Below are 9,963 nucleotides of genomic sequence, written 5' to 3'. Positions count from 1 at the left end.
CGATAACGGTACACCGTGACGAGATACAATCTCCTTTATTTATAACTGTGCCAGCTTCTTCATCGTATCAGTTTCCTTCATGGCTAGGAAGTGTACAGATTTGGTAAGACGGTCAACGATAACTCAGATGGCATCATAACCACCTACCGTCTTCGATAGCTTCGTGATGAAGTCCATTGTTATTCCTTCCCACTTCTATTGCGGGATTTCGGGTTATTGAAGTAATCCAGACGGCTTCTGATGTTTGGCTTTGATCTTGGAACAAGTTAAACACTTTTCAACATATGCTGCAACATCCTTTTTGAGGTTTGGCCACCAATATTGAACCTCGAGGTCGTGGTACATCTTACCAGCTCCTGGATGGATTGAATACCTTGACTTGTGGGCTTCGTCTAGAATAAGGCTCCGTAAATCTCCATAACTAGGCACCCATATTCTTCCGGCAAAGTATCGGAGTCCAGTATCCTTGACCTCAAATCGAGAAATGAGAATGTTCAAGTGCTCTTGAGAAATATTCTCCTCCTTGAGAGCCTCTTCTTGAGCTACGCGGATCTGGCTGTTGAGATTCGTCTGAATGGTGATGTTCAAGGCACGGACACGAAGGGGTACCGTTCTCTCCTTTTGACTCAAGGCATCGGCTATAACATTTGCCTTGCCAGGGTGGTAGCGAAGTTCACAATCATAGTTGTTCAACGTCTTAATCCATTGACGCTGTCACATGTTCAGTTGCTTTTGATCAAAGATTTGTTGGAGGCTTTTGTGGTCGGTGAAGATAGTGCTCTTGGTTCCATATAGATAGTGTCTCCACTGTTTGAGTGCAAAGACAACGGATCCAAGTTCAAGATCGTGAGTAGTGTAGTTTCGCTCGTGAATCTTCAGTTGTCGGGAGGCGTAAGTAATAACCTTCTTCCGTTGCATCAATACACACCCAAAACCTTGTCGAGAGGCATCGCAATACACAACGAAGTCATCACTGCCTTTGAGAAGGGATATAATAGGAGCGGTGGTTAACTTCTGCTTCAGGGTTTGGAATGCCGACTCTTGCTCGGTTTTCCAAACGAACTTCTTCCCCTTGTGAGTTAACGCAGTCAAAGGACGCGTAATCAAAGAGAAACCTTAGATGAATCTATGATAGTAACCGGCGAGGCCTAAGAATTGGCGAATATGAGTAGGATTATTGGGGGTTTCTCACTTGCTGATAGATTCGATCTTTGTGGGATCGAATTTGATACCATGATCGCTCACAATATGACCGAGAAATTGAACTTCCTTCAACCAAAATTCGCACTTAGAGAATTTGGCATAAAGTTGCTCTTGTCTCAAGAGTTCTAGCATGAGTCGAAGATGTTGCTCATGTTCTTCTTCGCTTTTGGAATAGATGAGGATGTCATCTATGAAGACGATAACGAACTTGTCCAGGTACAGCTTGCATACATGATTCATGAGATCCATAAACACGGCAGGTGCATTGGTTAAACCGAATGGCATCACAAGAAACTCATAATGGCCATAACGAGTTCGGAACGCAGTCTTCAGCACATCGCTCTCCTTCACCCTCAACTGGTGATAACCTGATCGTAAATCAATCTTGGAGTAAACACTGGATCCTTGTAGCTGATCAAAAAGATAGTCAATCCTGGGAAGGGGATACCGATTCTTGATAGTCAACTTGTTCAGTTCACGATAATCGATACACATGCGGAAAGATCCGTCCTTCTTCTTCACGAACAAAACAGGTGCGCCCCAAGGCGATGAACTCGGTTGGATAAACCTTCGGTCTAGCAATTCCTGCAGTTGACTCTGCAACTCTTGTAGTTCAGAAGGTGCAAGTCGATAAGGCGTGCGAGCTATGGATGCAGCTCCTGGCACTAGGTCAATCTAAAACTCCACTGATCTTGGCGGCGGTAATCCAGGCAACTCTTCTGGAAAGACGTCGGGAAATTCGTTCACAATTCGTACATCATCTACGCTTTTCTCCTCAGTTTCTAGCTCCTTCACATGTGCCAGAATAGCAAAGCGACCCTTCTTCATAACCTTTTGTGCCTTCAAGCAACTAATAAGGTTCAGCTTCGGGCTACATCTATCTCCGTAAACAATCAGTGGCTCATCATCTTCACGAGGTATACGAAGAATCTTCTCACCACAGATAACTTCGGCTCTTACCTTGGACAACCAGTCCATACCTACAATCACATCAAAACTTCCCAACTTGATGGGTATTAGATTAATCTCAAAATCCACTCCGACTAGGTTGATAATACCTCCTCGGCCAATTTGGTCAACTTTCTCATGTTTTCCATTGGCTACCTCAACAAACATACTCTCCTCCAAATGTACTAACGACCAATCTATCTTAGAGCAAAAGTGTCTACATACATAACTCCTATCGGCACCAGTATCAAACAGAACAGAAGCTAATAGGTTATTGATTATGAATGTGCCTGTAACCAAGTCAGGATTCTCATGGGCATCTCTTGCGTTCATGTTGAAGGCTCTTCCACGTGCTGGCCCGCCATCCTTCTTCTTGTTGGGACATTCATTCCTGAAGTGGCCCTGCTATCCGCACTCATAGCACTTCCTTGGTACATTTGGGTTTGTCCTCACAACTAGGGTTCGGGTTCGGGTTCCTCCAGTCATTGTTCCCTTTGAAATTCTCATACCTCATAGCTGGGTTCTGGTCAAAACCTTTTCCTTTATTTCCGTCCCACTTACATTTCCCATTACTAACTCCCGATTCTGATTTCGCCTTCTCTGGCTCTTGGCGGGTAATTTGATTCATCAGGGTGTGCGCCATGCGCATAGCTTCCGGGACATTCGCTGGTTTTAATGAAATGACATTTCCTTGAATGTCCTTGGGGAGTCCCCACAGGTACCTCTCCATCCGCTTATACTCCGGAGTAACCATTGTGGGGTACATCAGAGCTAACTCCAAGTACATTCGGTTATAGCCATCAAGATCAGTTCCTACCACTTTCAGTTCCCAAAACTCTACTTCCATCTTCTGAATTTCTGTTCTAGGGCAGTACTCCTCGATCATATCCCTCTTAAACTCTTCCCATGGTGTAGCATAAGCTTCGTCAATTCCCTGAGCCTGGGCGAACGTATTCCACCAAGTCAAAGCGCCATTCGACAAAGTGCAGGATGCGAACTTAGTCTTATTCCCCTCGGAGCAGTTACTCACACGGAACACAGATTCCAACTTCTCAAACCATCTCGTCAGCCCAACTGGCCCTTCTGTTCCACTGAAATTGTGGGGCTTGTAGCTCTGGAACTCCTTGTAAGTACACCCGTTCTGAACAGCTGGGTTAGCCAGTGGAGCTGGAGCAGGGTTGGCATTCGCTATAGCCGCGGCTACTCGAGTAGCTATCATCTCCTTGATCTAAGCTGCGGTGGGGATTTCTCGCGGACCTCTTCCGTTAGCCATCGATCTTCCAAACAAAAATTTTGACTTAAGTCAAAATCCAATGATCGGTAACATCATAGCATAAGGTAAACAGTACAGAAACAACACAACACACGATAACTAAGCATGGCAACAAGCAGCAGGTAGCACAAAATCCAACATGTAATAAAATGCCGTACAACAATTAAGCAACAGTAATCCCATTCATAATAAGAAAGTTACGTACAATGGCATGAGGTTCGTACATTACATTAATGAAAAACAGGAAACTAAAACGGAATACATAAGGAAATCTAATACAATAGTCCTAGAGCGAAGGTGGATAAATGATGTCCATCAGGTGGGACATCTGATCCTCGAGCTCAGTTACCCGAGCACGGTGGGCATGCACTTCCCTCGTCAGTTCCTCGACGACGGGGGATGCTGGTGGGGCAGGTGGTGCAGATGGTCCAGATGATGCAGATGTAGATGGCACAGTGCGGGCGGTCTTACGCACGAATGGATCAGCAGGATACGGTACGACCCGCTTACGGGCTGTGACCCTAACCAACTGTCCATGTGCGTCCACGAACGGTCTACCTCCGTTAACCCCTGGAATAACAGTACCATCGAAATGATACCGCTTCTTCGGCGGGGTAGAGGGCGGCTGCACGGGCTCCTCCTCAGGGTCCTCCTCAGAATCCTCCTCGGGATCCTCTTCGCTGGAGTCGTCGGATGATGATCCGTCTGAATCGTCGGAAGGTAATGCGGGATCATCGCGGGCGGGAGAAAGCATCTGGCCGGTGGTCATAAGTCGATATCTTCCTGGTGGAATCGGTACAACACGTCCATCAGCGGTGCCTCTAGCCCAATGTCTATGCTCGTTACTGGAAGGACCGTCTCCATTTCCCGTAGGGATCACAGTACCACCGGAATGGTGCAGTGGCTCCGGGAGTCTAGGGCTGGGTGGTGCTGAAACCATATCGGGATCCTCGTCTCCGTCTGATACGTCCATCAGGTCAAGCATGAGTTCACTATCTCCAGAAGGTAAATCGCCAGAGTCGTCGAAGGGTAGCGGTGAGTCAGCAACAATAGTAGGCGAGTCAACAGTCGTCTCTGAGTCACTCTCAAAGTCAAAGGTCATGGGCAGCATGTATGACATATTTACAAGGAAAAATAACTTTTTCCATGTCAGTAAGACATATAGCAAGCACGTAATTAGACACTACATCAACCTAGATCGTCTACCGCAGTACATAACATGGCAATAACAACAGTACTAAACAAAGTAACATGCAATCAAAAGCATACATTAACATGCAGTAACGAGGATAAGTAATAGCATACAGCAAGTTCACATAGCAGTAAGGGTAAGTAGTAGCATGCAGCAAGATCATACGGCAGTATAAGTAAGCAGTAACAAGTAAACAAGCAAGTTGTAGATTAGTCCTATTAGTGAATCCTACTCGGTCTGGTCTAGACTTACTAATGCAACCTAATTCCCTACAACCAATGCTCTGATACCAAATGTGATGCCCCATACAAAACCATCGTGTACGGTTCATCAACAACAGGATCATTACAAGGTCAAACATTATATGCTGTTTGAAAACCAGTTTTGCATTCATAAAAAGATAGCGTTTTACAAAAGATAACGTGACACAAAGGTCGTTACAAAGTCATTTTTTAAAAATAACATAAGTTACGAATGCAAAAGAAAAGTTCCATGATTGAGACATCTCTAAGTAATGCAGCGGAAATCTAACACAGCAGGTCCATAACAGCAAGTCTATAACACCAAGACAGCAATTCTAACAGCGGAAGCAACATCGTCTAAGCACCTAAGAAATACACGCTTAAAAGTCAACACGAATGTTGGTGATCTATAGTTTGTAATCAGTAAAGTAATGTAGACCACGAGATTTCAGTGCTTCAATCAGCAGTTTAAATCAGTATGAAAAGTATATGCTTAACCGTGAGCACCTGGTAACTAGACTTAACGTATGTATATCACCCCCTAAAAGTACACCTGACAAGTGCGTTTGTCCTCGAAGTATTAAACACCCGTTGTCTGCTAGCACGACTATCCCGAGTGGGGTTGTCAAACCCTATGGATCCATATCTAAAATTCGCGTTCACGGTTAAAAAACCAACGATTAAACGTTTCCGAGCTAAGGGGAATCTTTGTGCCGTTTTGTAACCCACACATATATAAAGTTTAAGTACTCGTGTCTAGTATGTAAAACGTAAAAAGTCATGTATTCTCAGTCCCAAAAATAGTAAAAATAGTAAATGGATGCTATAACTCACAGTGAATAAGTAGTAAAAGTCGACCTAAGTCAAATGTCACTAGGTCAGTATGTTGTCCCAATAAGTGTAAAAGTGCATAAATTAAGTTTAAGTGTCATCATCAACATCATCATCGTTCATCAAAACTAAGGTAAGTTTAACAAGATTAGAGATCGAAACAAAAGGCTGACTTTGGACAGCTGTTACGACCTCTATACAAATCGAAAAGACGCGTAGTCAGTGGACATGGCTCTGTATGTGAGTCCTCTAACCACTGACCAATTTTCAGAACCTAACTCGTCTTCGTTTGACCGTGGAGATGATTTAAGTGCGAGTAGGTCAGAAATTTCAGCACAACGTTACAAAGGCGTATTGACTTTCGGAAGGCTATAAATCTTAAACTGTATATCGGATTAAGGCAAGGCCTAAATGAAAAGTCATCTAATCGAAACGAACTATCTGAAAATCATTTTTCCAGAAGTCCAGGAGTCTGATCAGACCCCAAAAAACAGCAAACAAGTGCTCCGGTGAGATTCTTGGTGCTTGATGCTCATCACAGTTCTCATCCTTGATGCTTGTAGCTTCAAGTGTACAACTCATTGATGTGTTAACATCACTTTGACCAAGATTCAACCATCAACACACAATATGTTAAGACCAAGTAAGAATACAACTCTCTTAAGAGTCTTAGAAGGATGATGAACCAATGTTACATCATATTCTTAGTCTTAACACAAATACAAGTTCTATTTACAACTAAAGCTACAATCTTTCCATCAATCAAACAAGTATGATCACAAATTTGATCAAAAAAAGTAAAGGAACCCTAAGCTAGAGAGCTTGGATCCTTTTCACACAAGTTATGAGATTACAAAGCTAGAAAGCTTGAATCTTTGGTGTTCTTGAAGATCTTGAAGCATAAAGCTTGGATCTTCAAGTTACATGAAGATCATAAACACAAGATTTGATCTTTATAACAAAATAATGAGATCATAAGTTAGAAAACCTAGATCCAACAAAAGTAATGAAGATTCAAAGCTAGAAAGCTTGAATCTTGGTTGTTCTTGAAGATCCTTGAAGCATGAAGCTAGATCTTCAAGTTACATGAAGATTACAAACACAAGTTTGAATCTTTACAACAAAATAAAGAGATTAAAAGCTACAAGATTTAGATCTAACAAAATAAGTAAAGATTCAAAGCTAGAAAGCTTGAATCTTTCATGTTCTTGAAGGATTCAAATCCATGTTTGAATCTACAAGATGTAACAAGACCAAGAGCTAAAAGCTTGATCCTTTAAATGATGATGATGATGTCGCGGATGAGAAGGGAAGAAGAAGAGAAAGAAAATTTAAAACTTACACTTTTTAGAGGGAGAAAGACTAGAGAGAATTAGAGAGTAAGTGTGTGTAAATTGTAAATGAAATCAAGTGTGAAATGGGATGAATAAGCTTGGTATTTATAGAAGGTGAGGGTTTGGGGAGGTGATGGTGGCCGTGGGGTTTAGGGGGGACAAGGGGGACACCTTTTTGCTTTTTGATTAATGGTTGTCTAAAGTTGGTGATTATGTTAGGATCCCATGCAACATTAGGGATAATGGTTAACAAAAATGCTAGTATGTTCCCTCTAATAAATGGGCATTTGTCTTTCATTAATATGGGTCACTAACTTATTAAAATTGGGCTAATTAAATAGTCCACTAGCTAGTGTAGGGTGGGCTAAGGTCCAACAAGGTAGAAAGTCCAACAAGACTAACTAGTGTGCTCTAGTAAATTACTACGCGTAATTAAGCATCCAAAAACCCAAGTAATCGTTATTATAAAATAACAATTAGTATTTAGTAGTCATAATATTCCGATTATGACCAAAGTTAAACGTGTACACAGTACGCAGTTCGTTCTAAACGTCAAGTGATACCAACGGTCATAAAGGCTTTCGGGGATCACGTTAAGTAACCTACGAACTTAAAGGCGCGTTTTCACATATAAACGAAAGTAATCCACACGTAGTAAGATCCCAGAGTATAATATAGCTCTGTACGCACAAATACGCAGTTTCGTGAAAGCACAAAGCACAAAAGCAAGTCGAAAAAGTCGGGTCGTTACAAGTAGCATTAGAAACAAGTATTTTCGGCACATCATTACTAAGGTCATTATTGCCGCTTTAATTATGAGTTAACTCGGATGCATTAGTAAGGGTACCAACTTAAAAATGAGTGAATAGACAATAGGAGTTAGCTCGGATGCACCACAATATGATGACAAATCACATACTCTCTTGTATTTGTTTGCGATTTAAGTCCCTAATTTGCCATGTCTTTCTTTTTCGGATGAAAATTATTCTTTCTTTATATAATACAAGTTATTTGTTTTTACCATCAGTATAAAAGAAGTTCATTAATTTTGAGTTTATGAGTTCAAGTAAGAAAAATATACCACTTGTAAAACAAGTTTGCTTGTTACTCTGTATTTTTGAAGTACATAATCATAAATATAGTGAATTATCAAAATTATTGGTTGAATATCGCTAACATTAATGTAAATCAGTAAATATGAATTCTTTTTTTAAAAGTCAAGAAAAGTATTCCATCCTTCCTATAAATATACTTCACTATTTCATTTTGGAATGTTTTTGATTAATAATTTATTTTTGTAAATACAAAAAAATAATAACGTAAAGTCCGTCATGTCTTAAATTTTATTGTTAGGATAAAAATATATATAAAAAGTAAAATTGAAGAATTTAAAAAATTCAATTTAATAATAAAATTTCCTAGATTATTAGATGTAAATTATGTACGGCAGTCGCCCAAAATCCATCATCTAAGAGCACAGGGTGTCGTGACGCGTTAGTTTAGTGTCTTGGTGATGACTGGACGCTGACTAGACTGACATTTTAAAATGACATTGCTGAAAAAACAGGAGAATTGAGAAGATGGTCAGTTCAGTATCTTGAAAAGAGAATTTTTGTTTTGTTTTATTATTTAATTCTTTTTTAAAATAATTAATTTATTTTACCTTTTTATATTTAATTCGCTTTTCAATTATTACCGGTATATAATAATTCGTTTTTATTATTACTAGTTATATTATAATTATAATTATTAATTATAATAAGAATAAAATACGTAAATATTAGGGAGTAGTTTTTATTTTTATTATTGATTATTAAAAAAAAAAAAAAGCTAAACCAAACACTTGGCTCACCTTAAGACACCTAACACTATCTCTTTCCTTTCCATATATATACATTATATACATACACTGACATAATAAAACCTACCATTTTTGTAGCTTCAAACTCTTAAACCCAAAACTAAAATAAAAGGAAAAATACAAATAAACCCAAAAATGAATATATAAAACACGACTTTGGCATTCAGAACGTCGGATCGACGCCGAAAGGGTGTCAGCCGACCGTCGATTGAATGAAATGGGAAGCCGACGGTGGGGTGACAGGCTCCACACCTAGAGCTCTAAAGTAGGACTTTGAATTCAATGTATTCCGAAAGTGTCACGATATTTTGGCTTTTATGACACGTGGAATATTACGCATTTTTGACATCACAGACACAGAGTTAGTATTGCAATTTAATCATTTACGGTGTGATAAAATTTTTGGCTACAAATCATCTATATCTATATTCTATATCTCTCTTCAAAGTTAACGTACAATGTTTTATTTTATTCTTATTTAAATGATTATTTTGATTTAGTTTGTTTTAACTAGTATCACTTAAACTTTTATATATTTTGAGTATAACAAGTAAAATGTTTAGGTATATTTAGATAACGCTAAAAAATTATGCAATTTAATGAATATGATTATGATCACATTATTACTATATCAAACTCTTAAATCATGAAACTCGGTGCAGAAACTAAAAAAAACATATGCAACTTCATACCAAGTTAATTCGGAAACGAAAAGCGTTACAAGCACGATTACATTTTTTTGGATTAGCGGAAAGAGTCAAGTACATTGACTACCAAATAATCAAATGGTCAGATGCTATAGTTATCTACATTCGTGCGATTATATCTCACTAATTTTTTTTTAGATACTAATACTTTTTCTGAAAGGTGGTTAACACACCACAATCAATCTATCTATCTATCTATCTATCTATCTATCTATAGTTAATATTAAAATGCTATAACAATGATGTCATTATTAGACTAATTCTTTTGTTAAGAAAAAATTAAAAACAAAAAGAAAAAAATATAAGCATGGTGGGTGATGTCATTAATCTAAATAATTTTGAATTAAAATTAAATCTTATTAATTAATTATT

This window comes from Rutidosis leptorrhynchoides, chromosome 10 (assembly GCF_046630445.1).
Source record: "Rutidosis leptorrhynchoides isolate AG116_Rl617_1_P2 chromosome 10, CSIRO_AGI_Rlap_v1, whole genome shotgun sequence".
NCBI lineage: Eukaryota > Viridiplantae > Streptophyta > Magnoliopsida > Asterales > Asteraceae > Rutidosis > Rutidosis leptorrhynchoides.
The sequence above is the reverse complement of the archived record's forward strand: the minus strand, read 5'-3'. Positions refer to the sequence as shown.